Here is a 23279-nt window from a genome sequence, read left to right as displayed (position 1 = left end):
AATATCTAATTTTAAAAGTCCCATAACGAAAATGGAAAAGAAAAGAAATAGAATGTATATGGAAATTTTAAAAGTTGTAATACAATAAAATGCATATTTGATTGTTAATAAATTTGAAAATCATTGAAATATAAAGTTTATTAAGAAATTTAGATGGCCAGAATTAATTAACTCAATAGGAATTTTCTGGTTAAATCACTTTAAAAAAATTAAGAAAGTTGTTATCTGTAATTCTTTCAACAATAAATATAAATTTTTTAAAAAAAGAAAGTTGTTAAAGAATTATCTCCTCAATCCCATCAAAATGGCAGAGTAGGTGAAAAACTGTGCTCGCCTTCTCCCATGACCACATCAAAATTACAGTGTACTTATAGAACAATCAACCTGGAGAATCATCTGAAAACTAGCTGAACATAAGTCCTATAACTAAGCATATAAAGAAGTCACGTGGAGATTGATAGGAGGGGTGAAGATTCGAAATGGGCTGGCCTCATACCCACTTGTGGTTATTGAGAATGGGGAGGGATATCTCAGCTGCAGAGGTGCCCCCTTAGAAGCAAGGGGTCCCAGCCCCACATCAGGCTTTGCAGCCTGGAGCCAGTGCCAGGAAAAGGAGTCCCCACAACATTGGGCTGGGTAAATCAGCAGACATTCCATTCGACTGGTAAGATGGAAAGCTGCTGGAAGCCCAGGCATCCTCTTAAAGGGCCCCCACACAGACTCATTTGCCTGTAGGCAATCACCCTGGGCTCTGGTGGAGGTGAGACAATGGCTGGGGTGGGGTGGGGGGCAGGGTGCCAGAGACATGTCCATCCCAAAACTCACCAACAAGAGAGTGCATTGACCATGATTAGACATCACAGACATTGGGTAGTCAATTATTCAATCCCAGACAGATTCTTGGAATAGAGAATCTATGATCTATGTTGCATGTTTCATGAGCATTTTTAAACTTTTCCTCATATGAGTTTTACATATTTCTTAAGTTTATATTTAGATGTTTATATTTTCTGTTTATACTACAAATCATGTCTGTCATATTTTCTAATTCGTTTTTGATGTTATGTATGAAAGCTAAAGATTTCTACATATTTATTTTTATAGCCTATTTATTTACTGTAGCCTCTTTTTGTTCAGAGAGGTTTTAGCTAATTCTCCTTGATTTCCTAGGCTGAAGTCGTACCATCTACAAAGAGCAATAACTTATCCTTCTCTTTTCTAATGTTTCTACCTGAAGTGTCTTTCTTTTGTCCAAAAGGAGTGGTTGATAGCACCAATACAATATTAAATGAAAGTGGGCATCCTTACTGTGTTCCTAATTTTAGTATTTATTAATTTATTTTTTCAAAAGTCTTTTAAGTTTAAAAATGGGTTAAATGCCTTTTTAGCATCAATATGTTAAAATTTTTTCTCCTAAAATCTATCTATTAATCTAGTAAAATAGTAAACCATCCTTGCATTTCTGGAATGAATCCTTCTTGGTTTATACTACTGTTCTCTTATTGAACTGCTTGGTTCTAATTGCTGTCATTATATTTAAAACTTTAATATGTATCTTTACAAGTGAGATTACTGTGAAATTTTTTTTTCTTGTAAAATTTATTCTAGGTTTTGGTGTCAATGTTATATTCATTTTATAAAAATAATTTTGAATTTCTTCTTCTCTTAAGTTTTAGATAGGTTCAAACAGCACTATAATGCTCAATCCTTACAGGGTTGGTATGATTCTTATATGAAACTATCTGGGCTGGTGTGTATGTTCTATGAGTTCATGGAGGCTTATTCCTCAAATTTTTTCTTTATTTCTTTAACAAAAATTGATCCATATATTTTTAGTCCATATGGTTTTTTGTGTTTCTTGAGATGTATTTTAGTGAATTATCTTATCCACAAAAATTACTTATTTTATCCAGGTTTTAAATTTTCATTTGCATTTGCATACTTAAATCTACTTGCACAGGATTGTGCAAATAGTCTGATTTTGAAAAAATATACTCTGTTGCTGAGGTTATTTCTCTTTTGTCCTTTCTTACTTTGTGTTTGCACTTCCTCCCTTTTTGCTTGATTAAATTCTCTACTTGTCAATCTATGTTATTGATTTTTTTTCTTTTAAGAGAAATAGGCTTTGTTAATTCTACTGTTTTTCTAACATTAATTTCTGATTTTATAATTATGAAGTTTTCTTTTACTTTATTTTGTGTATTTCCATAATTTTTTTGAGTTGAATATTTAATGCATTGATATTTTTGTTTTACTTTTCTTAATATAAATATCTAAGGCTAACATTTTTCTTTCTGTTCTAGCCTGGTTTTGACCCATAGTTCTAGTGTTTATTTTAATTATCATTATTTTCTGGAAATAATAAGTGTCTTAGCTCAAGCTGCTATAACAAAATATCATAAATGGAGTGGATTATCAACAACAGAATTATATTTCTCACAGCTCTGTAGTCTGAAAATCTGAAGCCAGGCTGCCAGCATGGTCAGGCTTGCAGATGGCTGACTTCTTGTATCCTCACATGGCAGAAAGAGGGTGAGCTAGCTCTCTGGCTTCTTCTTTTAAGGGCATTACTCCCATTCATGAGGGGTCTACCCTCATGACCTAATTACCTCTCAAAGGCTCCGCTTTCAAATACCATCATATTGGGGATTAGATTTTAACATAAGAATTTTGAGAGGACACAAACATTCCGTCCATAGCAATAGATAAACATTAATGCACTTGCAAATCCCCTGGGTATTTTGTAAAATGCAAACTCTGACTTAGTGGGTCTGGTATATCTGAGATTCTGTATTTCTAACAGTCCCAAAGGGATGCAGATGCTTTTGTCTACAGACTACTATTTGAATAGAAAGAGTTTAAAATAAGGTTGTGGGGTTTTTTTAATTTTCAGGCTTTTTCTGATGTTATTGATTTCTGGTTTTATTGCAATGTGATTAGAAAATGCTACCTGTATTATTTATGCTTCTTGGAATTTATTATTTTTTCTTATGAAGTGAGGCCAATTATCATGAATGATTATGTGTACTTGTCAAGAAGATGTACTCACTTTTGTTAGGATACAGAATTTCATCTACATCTGCCTTACTGGTTATTTTGTTTATATTTTTATACCCTTAGTTAATTTTTCTCCACTTGATCCGTGTTGAACCAAGAACATTAGATTGAAATGTTCTATTGTTTGTGTGTTACTCTTACCATATCATCACTATTTTGAGTTTAATATTATTCTGTTTTCACATTGTTATGCTTATAAAAATATTAATCACAACAGAGCAATGCGCATACTACAATTATGTTTCTTTTTTAACTTTTTGTTTTTTTCTGAAGTTAATAATTGCCTTGCTTTTAATTTGCTTAGACTTCTTTTTACCTTTTGCTAACTCTCCCCATATCTTACAACATCTTCTCAAAATGGTTTTCCAAAAGACCAATCACATCAAGTAACCTATAGTTTCTACTTTTTGCTCGGAGATGTGCCCCCTGGGAACCTCCATTCTCCTTTTCTTTGAGTTGGTAACACATTAGGCCTGATGAGCAGTCTTAATACTGAGACTGCTCATTACTGTCATTTTTAAGTTCCCTTTGCCTTTCTCCTGAGCCGGATTCTTTGTTTCTTAGATCTCTTCTCTCCCCCTCTCTTGACTTATTCTCCATTTGCTGGAGAACAGGGTAGAGGCCTGATCAAGAGGACAAGCACAAAATCTGACTTCTGGTGCTTGGGAACTGGCCTGTGGGCTAGGGACAGATAAAATAACATTGTTATACTGAGTAGTAAACAGCTTGTCTGCAAGAGGGAGAAACATGATGTGTATAGAGTATTTGGATTGGGTTATTCAGAAAGGCAAAAACATCTGGGAAAATATATTGTCCTCATAGATGGCTTTCATCTGGGGCTTTTTCACCTCTGGGGCCAGCTCTGTCTGTCAACTAAACACAACTAAACACAACTTTTGGTATGTTTAGTCCAAGCACTAAGCACCTTCCTGTCACAGTTGGACTGTTTGGGTTGTGTAGCTCAGAGCCCTGGGCTACAGAGGCTTTTGCAGGAATCTGTGACTGTTTGAGTATGATACCTGAGTAGAGACAGCCTTGCTCTACTGTTAAATCCTTTAATTGTTTTTCAAGTACTCCTGCAGGCCCGCAGGCAGGCAGACAGCCTTATTCTCTTTGGAAACTTCTAAGAGGCATGGATGTTTTCATCAGTTGACACTGAAATTCCATACCCCCTTCCCAAGCTGAGTTCCTGGGCAATTATTTAGGCATTTATTTGCGCTTCTCCAATACTGTCCCCAAATTTAAAAGAAGTTGAGTCATCACCCTTAAAGAGTTGATTTATGCCTTAACTCCAACTTGGATAAACTAGGCCCCCAGAAAGAAAGTGTCAATGTGAGTGAAATGAAGAAAGTATCAGGACAGGGCAACCACTGCACCAATGTGAAATACAAGATGAAGGTAACGAGAGAACATGGAACTTCGATAAAATATCAAGGAGTTGCTTAACAGGCTAAAGCTAGAGACACTTTGCAATAAATACTGTTAAAGTGTGAGCTGGTTTGCCCTCTGAAGTGCCCATGGAATGTGGAGTGGCTTGACCCTGCTAAAAGAATTCATGTACAGGCATTTGGAATGTGACCCACAATCACTCACTGGAGGAGCAGGGGCTAAAGGGCATAGTTCCTCCCCTTCAAGAATTAACAAACTTGGAGAAAAAACAGACAAGTTAGCACATAAGATTGAATGAAACCAGTGCTACAAGAAAGAAAAGAAATTCCTTTTGACTGGGAGATCAGGGAAGACTTCACAGCAGAGGCGACATCTAAACTGAACCTCAAGGAAAGATTAAGAATTAGTGAGAAAGTGGGACAAGAGGCATTCACAGCTGAAGGAAACATTAGCCCAAGAACTGAAGTGTGAAAGGGGCTATCTCATTTGGTGAATTGCTAATGGCCTGATATACTTGGAGTTAGGAAGTCAGGAAATGAGGTCAAGAAAAAAGTTTGACACAAAGTAAAGACGACAATCCTTCAAGAACCCTGAATTCCATTTTCAGGGCCTTCGATTTTAGGACACATGGAGTTTCTGATTGTTTTTTTGAGGGACTTATGGCATTATCAGATTTGTGTTTTGGAAAGAGCATTCTGTAAAAAGTTTGAAGAAAGAAAGAGTACGAAGCAAGAAGTCCACTTAGGAGGGCGGGGCCATGGAACAGGTACATTAGTAACAAACTCCTAAGATATGTTGAGACCTCTGGTCCTTGTACTGTACTTCTAGTAGCAGTGAGCTGTAGACTGTAATCAAATAACCAAGGATAACTATAAAGGTGACTAAGGGGAAAAGGAGAGGGGCAAGTAACTGTGAAATGTTATGCTAAAGTAAAATGCCTCTCCTAAAGAAACATAAATAGGACAAAGGCCAAGGCCAGGGACTCTCAAACTTGGCCAAACAAATTTAGAATCACCTGAGGCTCTCAAAACACTACTGGTGACTGGGCCTCATCCCCAAACATCCTGATGTAACTGGTCTTGGGTGCTGCCAGAGCATCAGGATGTGCACAAGCTCTCCAGGTGATTCTAATGCACCGCCCAGGGCTGAGACCCATGAGTTGCTGATCTTATCAGGTATGAATTACTGATAGTTGCTAATTTAATGTTTTGAAATAATTATTGAAGTTATTTTTTCCTAACAACTCTCAGAGTCAAGCATATAAATTGGTACCATTTTATTCTCTCAATCTTAGATAAGACCTTCCTTTCCTTTTTCTTTCTTTTTCTTTGTTAATATAATCCGGGTCTTTATATGTCAATTATAGTTATTACACTATTTTTTATATTAGAGCACTTTCGTTTCAAGAATATTTTTGTCTTTTTATTCAATTCTAGAAACAGATGTACAGTTTCTAGGTTCTTACTTTCAATGATTTCTGTGTCACCAATATTTTTTTTACCATGGTTTTCTCAATTTTATGTTTTGCATCTAGAAAATACCATTGAGACAGTTGTTTTAAAGAAGGCTGTCATATTTTGTGAATCTTTGTGTGATAACTAATGTTATGTGTCAAGTTGACTAAGTTATGATGCCCAGTTGTTTGGTCAAATACCAGTCTAGATGTTGCTATAAAGGCATTTTGTAGATGTGATTAATATTTGCATTCAGCAGATGCTAAGTAAAACAGAGTACGCTCCATCACACAGGTGGGCCTCATCCAATCAATTGAAGAGCAAAGACTGAGGTTTCTCCAAGAAGGAATTCTGCCTCAAGACTGTAACAGAAACCCTGCCTGAGTTTCCAGCTTGGCCACCTGCCCTACAGATTTCAGGCTTGCCATGCCCCACAATCTCATGGGCCATTTCCTTAAAATAAACCTTGAGTGATAGACCTTTCATGTCCCAGCAATGTCTTTTCATAGCTATTAAATATGAACAACTTTTTGAGTAAAAAAATTCCTGGGCCACAACTTTCAACCTCTGTGAACTTCTAACCTTTGGTATTGGAGGGCAGTAGTAAGGCAGCCTAGCATTTGCTCTTTTGTTGGTAATCTAATATTTAGGCCTGGAGGCTTACAGAATTTTTTTTCTCTAAGAGTTAAACGTTTCTGCCAACAAGTCTTTAATTTTGGGCATTTTCCATTCATATTCCTTAGAACTGAAGTTAGCCTTTTCAATCTGCAATACTTGGATCTGTCTTTAGTTAAGGACATTTTTTTTTTATTAACGTACTTCCTTGATTCTAAGAAGATGTCAATTGAAAAGATATATTATTGACTAGTTTTTTTTGGGGGGGACGAATTATAAGATATAAGATGCATCATAATAACAAAAAGACTGAAATGGAGGAAACACTATAACTGAGGAAAATTGAAGACTTGATTTTAGCTCCATTTGGTTTGGCCTTTCCTTTAGGATTTCCCTTGCGTGGCTTTTCCATTCTCCATCTTCTTTTTCTATTTTTTCTCTTTTGTTATTTTCACCTCATTGTCTGTTTTGTTAGATTTGTACATTGCATCACTTATTCATATAATTAAATAAGCTCTTTACCACCTTCAAACATAATTTTAAGTTCAGCATTTGCAGAATTGTTTAAAAGATTTAAATCCTTCTCAATCTTATACATTTCCGCTATTCTCATCCAGGTGTCTTTGCATAATTGCCTATAATCTCTTCATGATTTTTGTCTCAATACTCAGAAGCCATGCCTTTATTCATGTTTCAGAGAATACCACACAGTTTCCAGAATTTCCTTCAAGATACTGCCGGTGATCATTTTCAGAACGAAGCTTGTCCTCTGTCTCTTCTGGGTATATTGCTCCCTTTTCTCAGCTTTGCTCTGTTTTTTTCGTAGCCCTCTCTTTCCCGTTTTTCTGACTGCTTGATCCCGTCTTTAGCCACAGGTAGTCTGCATGTTTCTCTACTTATTTCTTTGCTAGTTCAGTCCCCTCTCAGCATCACAGGTGGGGTAAGATTGATATTGTAGGCTCCTGGTCAAATTCTCCATTTCCAGTAGCCTCTGCTCCCCTATGCCTCCCTCTCCCCCAGCTTCTCCCCCTCCTATTTCCATCATCTGGTCTCTGGACATCAGGACATACCTACAAGCAACCCACGTGCCTCAGAATGCACTGCTCTCAGGGCATTTCCTCATTTTGCCAGACGGACTCCCTACCGATGGACTCCAAGTGATGCTCCAGAAAGTAAAAAATGGCCCCAACAGCTGGCAGCTAATAGCAATGCTAAAGCAAAGTGTTCCCAAATGAACATAAACAACATTCACAGAATATAAACAAAGATTAGACAAGGCCACTCTGAGACCATGCCTGACATAAGGCAGAGACAAGGCTATAACACAATCACACACAAAAATTTTTCTTTCTGATAAGAGTCACTGCTGTTTCTTTACCAATGACAACTCTCTAACACTGCTTCAGTCATCACGCCTACTAGATAAAAATTACCAAGACACTCATTCATCAAACTGCCTGCGCTTTCTGACGGCACTGGCTCCAGGACTGCCCTCTACTTCCTGACATACCCAGTGCAAACCTGACCCCCAGCTTCCTTCTACCTTCCTAAGAATCACTCAGTACCAATCCTAAAACTGTAATAAAAGCCTGTCAACAAGGCATCCCATGGATCCCATTGTGTGCTCTCTCCCTTGCTGCAAGAGCTAAATAAACCTAACTTTGTCTGACCGCAGGTATGTTCCTGGTGGCCTTTGGCAGGTGAGCTTCAACATCCTGAAGATGTCACTTCTTCAGTTATTAAAAGCCAACTGATGAGCAACTTTGAATATTTTGTGTTAATACGGGCTAATTACCAGTCACAGACCTCCTAGTAATTTGGTGTGCTGCTAGAGCATTCTGAGGATCCAAATTTGGGGTTCCTCTCTGAAATATGGCTCGCACATTGATAATTGCGGAGCTCTGCCCTTGCGTGCTGAGAGGCCGTCTTTGCTGTCTGTGCAGCATCAGTATCGGGAGTGGCCGAGAGCTCGGTGGCTCTGCTTCAGGGTCCGCTGGGCTGCCTGTTGCTGGGCTGCCTCAACTCTCCCCCACCTCCTCCTTCCTCCAGGGGGCTTGCCAGGCTTGTTCTCACTTTCTCTTTATTCTCGAGTCGCATGACTAGCCCAGTATTCCAAATGGGTGAAAATTACAGAGTTATAGGGCAAAAGCTAGGAGTACAGTGTGGCCGCTGATTAAAGCCATCAATGCTATTGTTTGACCTCAAAGTATCTTGTCTGTAAAATAGAGAAAATAATACCTACCTCAGAGTTTTGTCATGAGTTAATATATGTAAAAAATGAGTTAACATATACAAAACGTTGAGACTAGTGCCTGGCACCCAGTGAGCACTTTATAAATGTTTGATTGTTATATGTTTGAGTTGGTTGCAGTTTTCAATTAAGGGACTTCTTGCTTTATAGTTATATATTTTCCTTGATTTTGTTTAATTATCTATTTTCGTGGTTGCTTGGTTAACCCTACAGTAGATAGTGATGCATACTTTCATCAATAATGCTTTGGCTGACTATTTTCCACAGTCAGAGCTTAAGATATATATGCATTTGGACTCGTATAAAATCACCCATTTTAACATTGCTGAAACAGGTGTATGTGTAATTTCCCTTGAATTTTCTTGCTCAGTGTCACTTTATTAGATGTGCTTCCGCCAAACTTGTATTATGTGAGTACCTTCCAGCAAAATCTCAAGGTATGTGTAATAAAATTACTGGAATATTTTTAATTGCCTGGAGCATAGTTTTATAATGTGAAATTTGATATAAGCGTAAATGGCAACTCTGGATTTTTCTTTCCTCTCTAATGCTTGGTGGAGTTCTCCTCTCCACTGGCAAGTGGGATTGGGAGGAATAGGTTGGCCAAGGGGCCTGTGAAAGGTGCCCCTTAAAATTGTACAGTGCAGCCATACACAGTAGCCTTAGGAGTGTTAGGCAGTGTAGGTAAGTTTGCGTCAAAAAAGCAAAGCCACGCATTTAGAGCAACGCTGACTGGCACGCTCACTGGGCTGCCCTGCCGGGGATGCGTTTCACTGGCTTTTGGGGCTGTTTCTCTTAACGTGCGGCAGATGCTGTCTGCACAGGCTTTGCAGCCGTCAGACAGGGACCCCGGGATCTTTAGGTGGCTTGCCGCTGGGTGCGCCTGGCTTGCATTTCCCAGAGCTCGGCAGCTCCGCCAGCTCCCTCCTGCTCGCCTCCCGGGGCGCTCGCCAGGCCTCGGGGTACCGACGGGCCGGCCCGCCCTGGACTGCGCGCCGCCGAGTCAGGCAGCAGGCGCCACGCCCCAGCCAGGCCCGGCCCGGCGGCTCCACGCCCGCGCGCTGCCCACGCGCCGCGGTCCCTCCCTCAGAAACAGGAGGGGCGAGGGCAAGAGCGCAGAGCCCTGGGACCCACGGCGGGCTGTTTCTGAAGATGGAAACGTTCGGGCCTGGCAGGATGCAAATGTTAAACCTCTGCAGACAAGCCTCTTAGATGTAGTGTTTGGGAAGACGAAATAAATACCTTTGAAATTGGTTTTCAAATAGAGTGTTTTTCTTCATTTTTATATAACTGCGAAAATGACTGGACACTTTGGGCTATACATTGTTTTCACTCTTTCCCAAATGAAATCACCTTTGGTAGAGAACCAAGCGTGGAAATTTTCAGCTCGAAAGAATGACTCTGTAAAATCATGAAGCAATTTCGCAGAAGTGGTGGGAAGAAGGCGCGCGTGTAGCCAGAGGTTGGCTGACGTGGGTGGGGATGGGCTGTTTTAAACACACATGATGCTATATAATGAAGCATAAGCTATTATTGTCTTGGCTGGAAATTCATCAATGTTTTTGTTGTTAACTTTAAAATACTGCAGGGCAAGTATTTTTAGGAGAACAGTTCTGTTAATTTGGGGACCACAATTTCATGTTTAATGTTTTTGTCACACAATGGAAAAGAAATATGGGGGGTAGCATTCCAGAGATTTGACATCTTTAAAAAATTTTTTTTTCAATATATATAATAGAAATGTTTAGGTCTACTTTACACTTCCTAAAATAATTAGCTGAGTTTTAAAAATTGAATTTCTTCTTAAAAAAATTAGAAAATACTGATAAAGTAGAAAATAAAAACGGCATATGGCCAACTACCAGAAGTAACCAGTATTACTATTTGTTTTTATCGTCAGTGTCTGTGTGTTTGTGTCCAAATGTAACTTTAGTTATTCTTACAAAAATGGAATTATACTTTACAAATTGTTTTATAACTTTCTTTTCACTTAATAATATGTTGCCTGTTATAAGACTTTAACATTAGTTCCAAATAAACCCAGGTCCCAAAACTATGTACTTTTCCCCACACTGGATGTCACCTTTTATGCTCTTTGATGAGCTCAATTGATCGTATTATTTTGTTACATTGATCTGTCTATCATTCCACTAGGAGCAAACTCCTTAAATTACTGAATTTTTATGTTATCTTAATTTTTAGGATAAATAAAATCTTCATAACTCTTATTGTTTCTTTTCTTGGCTATTTTCTGATATTCTTCTAAGAGGCTGGTAGATCATTTTATTGAGGTATAAATAAAAAACTTTTGCTTGGAGAGATGTTCAATATATAGGTTATTTTGCGGAGAACTAGCATCCTTACAACATTATCCTCTCTTCCTCACAACATTATACAGCCTTTCATTTATTAAATGTTTCTTTTATATCCCTTGGTAGTTTTCTAGCTATATTCATATGTAGGTGCTGCCTATTTGGGCATATTTGCTCTGGATTATTTAGCATTCTGCTTCTTGTTAAAATGAAATGTTTTTATTATATTTTCTTTTATTTTTTTAAGTAACATATGTGTATATTTTTAGGAGAATATAGAGGACTTGGTTCTTCCCCTGATCCTCAGTCCCACACTCCCCAGGAGCAAAAATTTTAAGTTTACTTGCAGTTTTTGTGGTGCTAAATTCTATAAATCAAAATAATATATGCTTAAAATTCTTGATATATTAACTTTGAACTGTGTTTATTAATCGAAACTGCCATCTTTATATTCTTACCTCTTTTATGCACTCAATATTTGATAAATACATTACTTATAGTTTATGAATCATTTAAGTTTCCTCTTCTATGAAATGCCTATTATTGTTTCTTCCCCCCCCAACCCCTCCTACCTTTCTTATTGATTGTAGAAATTCTTTATACATTCTAGATACTAATCCTTTGTAGCTTATATGAGTTACAAATACCTAATTCTAGCTTTTGTTTTTTTGTTGTTGTTTTTTTTTCATTCTACAGTGTTTTTTAATGGAAGGAAGGTTTTGATTTTGATACAGATAAATTCATCCATCTTTTCAATTAGTGTTTGTGTTTTTTGCAACTTTTTTTATTTAAAAAATTATTTTCTACTCCCAGATCATGAAATGTTTTTCCTATATTGTTTATAAATGTTGTATAGTTTACTTTTCACAACTACAGTTTTATTCTACTTGGAACTGATTTTTGTGTATGGTATGGGGGTAGAAATCCAATTTTATATTTTTCACATGGAAAAACTTTTCCATATTTAGGAATTCAGACTTTCCCCACTAGTCTCCAGTGGTCACTGTGGGTGTGAATGAGATTCCATATTACTGTGCGTCTGCTTCTCAGTTCTCCATTCTGACCTTTTGGTTGACTCTCTGTCCCCAAACCAACATCGCCCTCCCATTATTACTGTAGCACTGGAATAAACCTTGTCACCTAGTAGAGCAACTCTCCCTGCCTTGTTCTTCAGGAAAATGTAGGCTGTGCTTTGCCCTTTGTTATTGCATAAAAATTTTAGAATCATCAAATTCTATGAATTAAAATTTTATTGAATTTATAGAATAATTTGTGGAGAATTTTTGTCTTTTTGTCATTAAGCCTTTCTATCCATAAACATGGCATACTGTCCACTTACTTAGGTTAATATAATAATATCTTTAATAAAGTTTCATATTTTCTCCACACTTTTGCACTTCATTTGTTAGACCTATTCCTAGATGCTGTTGCTTTCATAATTAGCATCTTTAGTATTTTAACTATATATTCAGAACCTTTCCAAATACTCTTCTTATTTCTAATAATCTGTTACCTAAAGACACTTTTACTTTTTCAACATAGACAATTTTATTTTATTTTTATTTTTTAATGTTATGAATCAATACACTTGGAAAAGCTTCTGCTGTTTATTTACTTCTGGGCAAACGAATACGTGGGAAGAGCCATCAGTATAAACATATTTGAATTTTAATCACGGTCCTTCAAATAGCCTAAGAGTTCTGAGAACACAGACAAACTAAAACTTGGATGCATTTGTAATAAATTGTTTAACAGTTTATGTGTCTTATCAGGATCTTTTAATGGAATATTTTGAAACCAGTCATAATTCACTGCAAAGATAAATCAGAAAAAGAAAACAAACTTTTGAATGGTAAGTTATAAAGATCTGGACAAAACTAATTGCCAACTAGTTATAATTAGCACATGCAGTAAATTGAGAAATTAAGTCCTCTGCTATATACTTTTAAGTATTTTATCAATCTTGAGAAAATTCTAAATGTTTCTATCGATCGCATTAATCTCTCCACAAATTCAATTTTATTTAAAATAAGAAAACAAGTCTTTCCAGATTTCCATGTTTACCAGTGTAAAGTAAAATGAAGCAATTCAGTGGAAATGGTTTATTACAATATCACTTTAGAAGGATTTATTCCTCAAAATGTACTAAAAAATGCTCAAATCATGAGAATGATCACCTCAGTGGCCTCCTCTCCACCCAACTTTGTTTCTCCATGTGCTTCCTGAGGTCCATCAAGGGAGGCCAGGGTCTCATCTGTGTCACTTGCAAACATTTCTCATAATGTATCATCATCTTCTTGACAACTTAGACTTTCAATAGCTTGTTTCATCTTTCCCCCCAGCAGTTGTGTTCTCCTCTTCCAAGCAGCTTCTTTTCCATTTTCACATTCCTTTTGCTTTTCAATGTAGAAAATGTCCTTCCTTAATTTGTTCCTCACTGATGCTAGGAGCGTCTTTCAGGAGGTTCGGGAAAACACCTGCTGCTCTTCACTGGCGCTCTGGAAAGCCGAGTTAAACGAGATCTGCAAACTCATTGTAGGGCATCAGCTGCCGCTGCCTGGGGTCTGGCGCCAGCCCGGCCAGTGCTCTTGCTGCCATTCGTTTTAAAAAGGCCGCCGTTTTGTCCGACTTCAGCAGTTCCCCTCAGAAGTTGCCTTTTTGTTTCCAGTTCTCCCCACTGCTCGGGCTCTCAGATCTTTCTTTGGTTCCCGCAACCTGAAAGTAACTTCATCAGCCACTTTCTCCTGAGAATGGTCCTCCGTGATCTCATCCCAGCCTTCAGAGTTCCTTTCTAGCCTGTCCCCGAGCCCGACTGTGCCAGGTCGACTCCTTTTGAGATGGCCTTGCCCGTTTTCCTACTCCCCTGAGCCTGTTTTCTTGCCACCTCGCATATATATATTCATGTAGCTCTTCATCTAATTATTTTGTATGCCCCTGAGACTCCCCATTAAACTTCTGAGCAAGCAAATAATTGCAGGTCTCAGATTGTCTGCTTTTGTCAACAGTGCCTCCTTTTGCAAGACGCCAGGTCCAGCGGCCCAGGCCCGTGACTCTGCTCGTGCAGCACAGCGCCCCGAGCGTGACAGCCTTCCCGCCTCCGGAGGGCCAGCTCCGGCTGCTCTGGCCCCGCCGAAAAGGCTCTGGTTTGGGAGCGGGAATGAAAACATTTCTGTCGCTTGCATTTCCGAAGAGAGCTGCCATCATGCGCTTCAGAAAAGCGCGCTTCGCCTGAGTCCCCACCTTTATCAGCCGGGTGATGCGATGCTGGGCGCAGGCCACTGCAGTCCCCACCTGGCACTGTCACACCTGCAGCGGCCTGTCGCTGAGTGCCACCGCCAGGTGGGAAGCTGTCCATCTTCCACGTCGCCTGCCTCCCGTGCCTCGTTCCCACGGCATAGTGAGTCAGGCTAGACAATTTTAAATATCTTTAAATATAATGTTTTGTCTCTCCCTTTCCAGTTGTTAAACTTTTATTTTTCTTGAGTTAATTCACTGGCTAAGGCTTCCAGTACAATACTGAATACGAGAAGAGAGACATAACATTCTCATTTTGCCATTTTACAGAAGCTTTCTCATCAGGCTAAGGAAGTGCCTGGTGTGCTTAGAGCTTTTAATAATAAATAGATTTGTAATTTTATCAAATGCCTTCCTTGCATCTATTGAGGTGATCCCATGGTCTTTACCCTTTAATTTGCTAAGGGGTTTTGTGATGTTACATCTTCTCATATTCCTGGGGTAAAACCAAGTTGGTCATAACATTTCCTTGAACTTGGCTTGATAAGTTTTTGTTTAAGATTTTGCAAAGAAGTTCATGGGTAAGACTACTCAATAATGTTCCTTTCTTAACTTCTTTGCCTGGTTTTGATATCAAAGTTATACTCACATCATAAAATTAATTGGGAAGTAGGCCCTGTTTTTCTATTATCTGAAAGAGTTTGGAGTAAGATTAGAATTATCTATTATTTGAGTGCTTGATAAAACTGAACTTTTAAAGCATCAGAGTCTAGTAGATTCTTGAAGGAAAATTTTAAACTGCTACTTCAATTTTTTCAAGGGTTGGTTATAGAATACTGATGTTTTCTATTTCCTCTCTGGTCCATTTTGTTCAGTGGCATTTTTAAAGGCATTTATCTATTTCATATCTGTTCTCTAATTTATTATTTTAAATGTTACTCCTAACTGTTCCTATGTTTTTAATTTTTCCTTCCCCTGTAGTTTCCCCCTTCTTCCTATTATTTAAGCTTGTTCTTTGCCAGAAGTTTGACTATTAATATTTCCAAAGAACCAACTTTTAGCTTTGTTAATGCTCTATGGTATATTTTCTAGATAAAGAATTTCTGTTTTTATGTTCATTGTTTCCTTCCTTCTGCTTCTTTGGATTTATTTTGCTGTTCTTTGTAATTCTTAAGTAGCATGCTAAGTTAATGAAGTTCTTGCCTTTTGCCTTTTCTAATTAAGCATTTAAAATATTAACTTTCATTAAGTATATCTCTTTAGCTATAACTAAAATTTTAATATGTGATTTTTTTTTGTTTTAGTTCTATTTTTTAAATTCCTTCTAATTGCTATTATGATTTCTTCTTTGCTCTATGCATTGTTTAGATATCTCAGTTAGAAACATTTTAAAATATGCAACACAGGAAAATGAAAGCGGAGGCACACACTGAGCTCCAAATAGAGCCTGTTCCCTTTGTCAGAACAAGACCCAGGGCTTGAGACTGCCAGTGAGTGCCAAGGCCAAGGGACCCAGTGACACCAAGAGGGAGGAAGGACAGAAACAGAAAATTGAGGTTTAAAATATGATGGTTCAGATTGATGCCCATTCTGCCAATGAATAGCTGTGCCCCCACCCCTTGTGTTAAAGGAAAATAACAGTAACAACTGCCACATTGTTTTTCATATGTATCCTTTAGCCGCTGTACTGTCCCTGAGTGGTGAGAACTTTTATTCTCTTTTTACAGGTGAGGAAAATCCGTGCTTTAAAACATCATGTGATTGTTATTGGGTAGCAAAGAATTTAACCTCGTTCAAAGAGAGGTTTAGACTTGGCTATATATACACTAGAGCAAAAATAGTTTTTTCAACAAATGGTGCTGGAACAACTCAGCATCTATATGTAGAAAAATAAATAAATCTAGACACAGACCTTACACCCTTCACAAAATTAACTCAAAATGATCACAGACCCAACTGTAAAATGCAAAATTATAAAACTCCTAGAAAATAACAAAGGAGAAAATCTAGATAATTTGGGGTTTGGCAATAATGTTTTAGATACAACACCAAGGCATTATCCATGAAAGAAAGAACTGATAAGCTAGATTTCATTAAAATGAAATTTTTATGCTCTGCAAAACATACTGTCAAGAGAGTAAGAAGATAAGCCACAGACTAGGAAGAAATATTTGCAAATGACATATCTGATAAAGTACTGTTACCCAAAATATATAAAGAACTTTTAAAACTTGACAATTTACAAACAACTCAAAAAATGGGCAGACATTAACAGACACCTCACCAAACAAGATATACAGATGGCAAATAAGCATGTGAAAAGCTGCTCCACATCATATGTCATCAGGGAACTGCAAATAAAAACAACAATGAGATACCACCACACACCTATGAGAATGCCCAAAATCTACAACACTAACGCCAAATACTGGCGAGGACGTGAAGCGACAGGAGCTCTCATTCACTCCGGTGGGGATGCAAAAGCGTACAGCCACTTTGGAAGTTTCTTGCAAAACTAAACATTCTTCCCATTTGATCAAGCAGTCATGCTCCTTAGTAAAGTTTACCCAAAGACGGTGAAAACTTAAGTGCATACAAAAACCTGCACACAGATGTTTGTAGCAACTTTATTCATTATGGCCCAAACTTGGAAGCAACCAAGATGTCCTTCGGCAGGTGAATGGGAGAACTGTGGTACATCCAGACAATGTAATATTACTCAGTGCTAAAAAGAAATGAGCCATCAAGCCATAAAAAGATACGGGAGAAACTTAAATGCACATTACTAAGTGACAAAAGCCTGTCTGAAAAAGCTGCATACTGTATAATTCCAACTATATGATATCCTGGGAAAAATAGGACTACGGAGACAGTTAAAAGGATCAGTGGTTGCCAAGGATTATAGGAGAGAGAGGGATGGATAAGCAGAGCACAGAGGATTTTTAAGGCAGTAAAACTACTCTCTGATGCTATAATGGTGGATACATGTTGTTATTCATTTGTCAAAAGTGTAGAATGTACAACACCGAGAGTGGAACCTAATGTAAACTAAGGACTCTGAGTGACAATAATGTGTCAGTGTAAGTTCATCATCGATGTAGGTGATATGCAAGCACTTATCTGGTACAGGATTTTGATAGTTGGCAGACTGTGAGTATGTGGGGGTAGGAGGTATGTGGGAAATCTCTGTATCTTCCACTCAATTGTGCTGTGCTGTGCTGTGAACCTAAAACTGCTCTAAAAAATAAAGTCTATTAAAAAACAACACATACACTGGACAGACTTCGTTCTAAGGTCTGCCTCTCAGAGGCCCATCCCTCCTGAGACCCCAAAGGAGGCAACCTTAAACCTAAGCAAAGAAGTCAGAGGTCTCTTGTTGGATTCCCCTCCCACCCCCCAAACACCACCACCAAAAAGCCTTTCCTGGCCTCTTTTATAGTCCTAAAAACCTTGCATGTGAGCATCTCGCATTCCACAGAACATCTGCTGCGATGCAAAGGCCCCAGGGAGGGAGCCTCAGGGTCATTACCCCTCTCTGTGTGTGAGTTTGTCAGAGTCTCTTCTGAGAGCAGGAAGCAGGGAGAGAGACACAGATCTGAACCGGGCTTCAGACCCAGGACACACAGCACCCAGCACGGTAAACCTTTGACTCACCAAGGCTAATTCTCTAGGTCTCGGCTCGCCACTGCTCCCAGATAAGGCACTGATCTCCAGGTCTCAGATCTGCACATGCACACTGGCTTTCTGTGGAAATGCTTCATTCTTAAGGGACGATAGCAGGCAGCATGCCAGCCGGTGCAGGGTCACGCTTGGAAAATGTACAATCTTTCTGTGATTTTAAAGCCACACTCCATAAGGGCTGTCTACTCTGCTCATGTGTATCTGGTTCCAAACATGAATTCCCCCCCATCCAACTCCAGCACACTGTGAGGCCACGGCTTGTCATCAGCAGTGAGAAGCTGGGAAAAGTTATCAAAGTCACTGGCGGGAAGAAGGGGTCACTGGTTAGGGAGAAAAGACAAATAAGAAAGGAAATGGGTCTTTCTTGCTATAAATCCCATTGGAAGGGATTTGAGGACCAAATCCAGAACCCTGTGGAGCTCATTCCTTGTGCAGTATGGTGGGACCAGCTGCCGCCCCCGGCCTTCCACTTGAGTTGGCCTGCAGACTTGTTTGTTCTGGCTCAGAACCTCCAGCCCATTTTGCCAGCTGCCCCCAAGTCTGAACTGGCAGAGCAGAGTGTGGGCACGAGTTCTATCTTTGGAAGTTTTTCTTCTCTCTCTCACCACTAAAAATAAACCATCCCCGCTGTCCAATGTGGCTTGCAACAGACCCGCCCAAGGACCTCACTCCTACAACCAAGAAATATAGGGATGAACTATTGAGTGTGACATGGCTCTCCGGCCACTGCTTCTTTTTCTCCCACAACTCACTTCTCTCTGTCAAAGACCTCTTGGAAAAACTTGGTTTCAGGAAAACATTATGAGATTATTAAGCCATGTGCTATGTGAAATGGCAAAGATGGCCCTTTGTTGACACCTAAAAGACGGGGTTCAAAAATACGAATAACTGGAGAGGCGTAAAAAGGCAGAATTATTGGGAAACACCAGGACAGTCTTTTCTCTAGGAACAAGGAACAAGGGTCATTGTAACTGGGATGGAAATAAAGGAAAGCAATTCACTGTGACCTTGAATTGTTCTCCTGAGCGACAACTTCTTCCCGTGGTCAGCCACTCTAAGAAACACTTGAGTGGGCGTGATTCACATCTGCAGACTTGTCTCACCTGAGTTTTCAATTTTAGATCAGGGGTTCAAGTTAAATATTTCATGTGAACAGACCAAAAATAGAAGATGAGGGAAAATGAAAGGAAGAAAGAAAACCTTTCATTAAACCAATGACAATGGATACTCAGCCAACATTCATGGAGCGCCAATGATAAATCAGGCACCGTGCTCCAGAGAGCTCCACGTCCACTAACCACCCCCACCCCACCGTGCTATTAAAACTCGTGCCATCTTAGGTTCCATATTTTCCAGAAGGAGACTACTGGTTGTTGGTTCATGTATGCATGCAAAGTTGTCTTGAACAGAGTTACCTTTCCTAAAAGGCCTTTTGGCCCTGGGATGCCTAATTCTAAAGGAAGGAGTTTCTCAAGGTGACTTCCTCAAATTCATTCTACTAAACAGTAACGTGAAGGTGTTTAAACATTTACGGGATTTTCAAACATAGCACAGTAAACTAATTAAGTCTCACAGTTCCAACCAGAAAAAGTGCAAAATAACGTTTTCAAGATGAAATTATGTGGTTTCTTCCTAAATGTTAAGAAGAGATCAAACCCACAAGAAGCAACATTCAAAGTTGCATCCCAGACACACAAAAAAGTGATCATACAATTACCAAGTTGATAAAACCAGATGCAAAGTTATTCACAAATATGATGCTCATAAAGGGAGCAGAATGAGGTTTTACTGTCACTTTGGATATCACTTTGGGATATAATGTGAAAGGTGAATTTCTCTTACCTGTGTGTGCGCCAGCTGACATTTTGTTTTTCTGCTGGGATCAAACCAACAAGGTACACACAGAGCAAAAGTCTGCTCCTTGAAAGCACATCACTTCCATATATGTGGGAGATGGCTTAAATAATTTGTTCCCTTTACCCTTGAAAACCCAGGCTATAAGAGAAGAGATTTTCCATATAGTAAATGATTATTTTGAAAGCCACAGTATCGACTAGAATCAGTGAAATGTGTAACAGGAAGAAGGCCTGGCCACTCAAAGAATGCCCTTGAATTGTTGACCTTGACTGAGTGGTGAGTTAGGGTCTCCTTATCTGTACTCCCATGAGTTCCTTTATTAGATGCTGAGCTTTTGGAGGTTAGCTCATTGACTGGCACATAGTAGGTGCTCAATAATAATTGCTGAATGAATGAACAAGGGCATCAATCAATCAGGACCCATGGGAATTAAGAGCAAGGTTTGCTTATTTCCTCAGAAGCTGAAAACTGGAGGCACTTTTCACACTTCCCTGGGTAACATGCCTCATATCATGTCCTTATCTCCCAAAGAGAATTTAAATCACAGAATGTTGGGGGAAAGCTGATGACCAAAGCGAGCATACTCTTGTCTGGACACAAATAATTCACAAGAAACAGAACTCTGACAGGCAGCTCCCATCCTGGATAAGGCAGCTGTGAAGAGGGTAGGCAGACCCCTGGGGAAGTTTCTCTTTCACCCCTGAACCTGTTTCTGAGCAGAGTTCTAGATAAAAAGAAACGCAGTTCGGATCCAATGATATTATCAGTATCACATCTGCAAGTTCAACCCAAACCTCAGAAGCCACCTCTTCAGGAACTCGTTTCCCTTATCTCCCTTCTTTCTCCAGCCACTCTTCCTTTCCATTCACATTAACCTTACACTGTGCTGACACCATAACAGGCATTCAATGATATAGGTGGGGTATAATTGGGCCACAATATTTTTACCCACTTGCTACTGTCTAAGAGATATTTTTCTGAATTGCCTTGTGTGGGGCCATCTCTCTAAGGACAGTCGCATTGAAAGATGGGGTTTTCTTTTCCTCCCCATTGTGCTTAGCATGGAACAGGTATCCTGGGCTGGGTTCTCCAGAAGTGTTTCCCTGAGATGGCGGTACATGAACAAGCATCTTATTAAGGAAGCAGCCCCAGTACCCCTTCTTCTGTGTTCCACCGTGCCCAGCCCAGAGTGACCACATGATGGATAGGCCTACAGTCTGTCAAAAGCCCCAGTTTTATACTAGAGTTTGGGCCACTTGCTTCTGGATCTTGAACGTTTGCCTGGGAGCCATCACTTCCCTCCATCACTTAATAGACACAGAACATTTATAGTCAGAAAGAGCCCAGGAGATCATGTAGTGGACCAGCCCCTCATTTTATGAGTAACAGACATTCAGGTACAGCCACATCTACCCTGGGGCATTTTGATGTGGCTCAAACAATGGACTATTACACTTTCATCTTAAGAAAATTTTTCCCGATAACACGAACCACTACAGATACCCTCATGAAGGCCAGGGGCACATCAACGACAGGAAGGGCAAGAGGACACAGCTCAGGGGGGTCTGCAGGGAACATGCACAGAACAAAGTTTTACATGCTAATGGGACATTTTCCTTAAGAAGCTTTATGGTTTTGGCTTTTACATTGTAGGTCTATAATTCATCTGGAATTAATTTTTGCATAAGGTGTGAGGTAAAAGTTGATGTTTTTTTCCCCCATATATATATCCAGTTGTTTCAGGACTATTTATTGAAAAGACTCTCCATTTCCCATTGGGCTGCTTTCCTGTCTTTGTTGAAAATTAATAACTATGTAAGTTAGGGTCTATTTCTGAGCTCTTTCTTCTATTCCATAGATCACTTTGTCAATTTGTATATCAGTACCACCCAGTCTTGATTATTGTAGCTTCATAGTTAGTCTTGAGGTCGTGTAATATAAGTTCTCCACTTTATTCTTCTCTTTCAAGATTGCTTTGATATTCTAAGTCCTTTGACTTTCCATTTAAAAATCAGCTAATTGATTTCTGGAAGGAAAAATAACCCTACTGGGATGATAACTGAATGATGCAGCATTTCTGTGAGCATGTCAAAACTCCTGCTCCTAATTTTCAGCCATGCATTTAGTTAACAGTGAAACTGAGACCTAAAGGAAGTCATGTGACTTACCTCGGGATGCCAGTTATGTCTGGATAACAATGATTCCAGGTATCACAACTCCCAGACTATTTACTTGATTCCTCCTAACACTTTGTCTGACAAATATTTAGCATTGTCTAACAGGTAGACCAACACCCATGGGAATAAAAAAACTGTAGCTGACAAAAGCCTGTCAGGTTCACCTTCTCTACCCACTGAATGGTTTTCCTATACGGAAGAAAATGTCATTAGTTTTCAAAATGACAAAGTCTTATCTTGTCTCCATGGTAACCCATCTTCTTTAGGCACCCTGACTGGCCTCTTTCTTCAAATAGCTTTTCTTTCAAACTTTCGGGGACTGAAAAGCAGAGCCTGGCTGCACATTCTGATATCCACTGGAGGAAGTCAGCACACAAGAGAACAGGGGTTATATCTTAAGATTTCACTTACAAGGGGGCCTGTTTGGGAGAGGAGGGTGTCTTGGGCACTCCAGGGAAGCTGTGGACAGCAAGGATTAACCTCTCAGAATTTTGAGTGTAGGCTGAATGCTGAGGTGCGTTTGTTCAAACTCTTAATTCTTGCCCTCAAGGACCATCTATTCTACTTAAATAATTAGGACACAAACAAAGCAAGCCAAGTTGTTCTATGGAGAATGTCCCTTCCTGCAGGAAATCTCAGAGCCTTTTATAGATCAATCTGCCTTGTGGCTCCCAAGAAGGAGCATGGCATGTAGAACTTCCAAACTTAACTGGCCCTAGAACTGATTCAATAGAATGTTATTACTTGTATTATTCTTTTTTCAGGAACCTTGACATCCCTGAGTGACAAATAGTCATCTTTTGATAAATTCCATAGACTGAACGCTTGTTTATATTCGTGAAATAATCTTTATTATTACTTTGCATAGGAGCAACTCACAATACCTCCACTCAGTGCTACCCCAAAGGCCCACAATGACCCATAATTGGTGTGGATTTTGATGATATTGTCCGACATGCCTGTGTCCCTTAACATCAAACATTTACTTGAAGACATACATTTACTTGTATATCAAACATGTCCTAGATGTTTAGACATCTGCCTTATATCCTAGCTATAAGTAATCTAGGCTAGAGCAGAAACTAGATCATGAAGAATGAGAGAGGCCCTCTCCAAAGGACCCAGAGCGCAGTGTGTTTGGGGGGTCATGAGGGCATCTAATGAGGAAGATCTAGGTTTGAGAGACCTCATGGCCAAGCCAAGAGGACATTTCCATTATACATGATCTCTAGAGGCTAGAAGGAAAGACCTT

The 23279-nt window shown here is 39.2% G+C and overlaps 1 pseudogene; it reads right to left on the bottom strand.

Moving 5' to 3' along the window:
- Positions 1-13223: 13223 nt before the first annotated feature.
- On the bottom strand, positions 13224-22984 carry LOC107536280 (phosphorylated adapter RNA export protein-like; annotated as a pseudogene).
- Between the last annotated feature and the right edge of the window lie 295 nt (positions 22985-23279).

Source organism: Miniopterus natalensis, chromosome 7, assembly GCF_054644295.1.
Source record: "Miniopterus natalensis isolate mMinNat1 chromosome 7, mMinNat1.hap1, whole genome shotgun sequence".
Lineage (NCBI taxonomy): Eukaryota > Metazoa > Chordata > Mammalia > Chiroptera > Miniopteridae > Miniopterus > Miniopterus natalensis.
The sequence above is the reverse complement of the archived record's forward strand: the minus strand, read 5'-3'. Positions and strand labels throughout refer to the sequence as shown.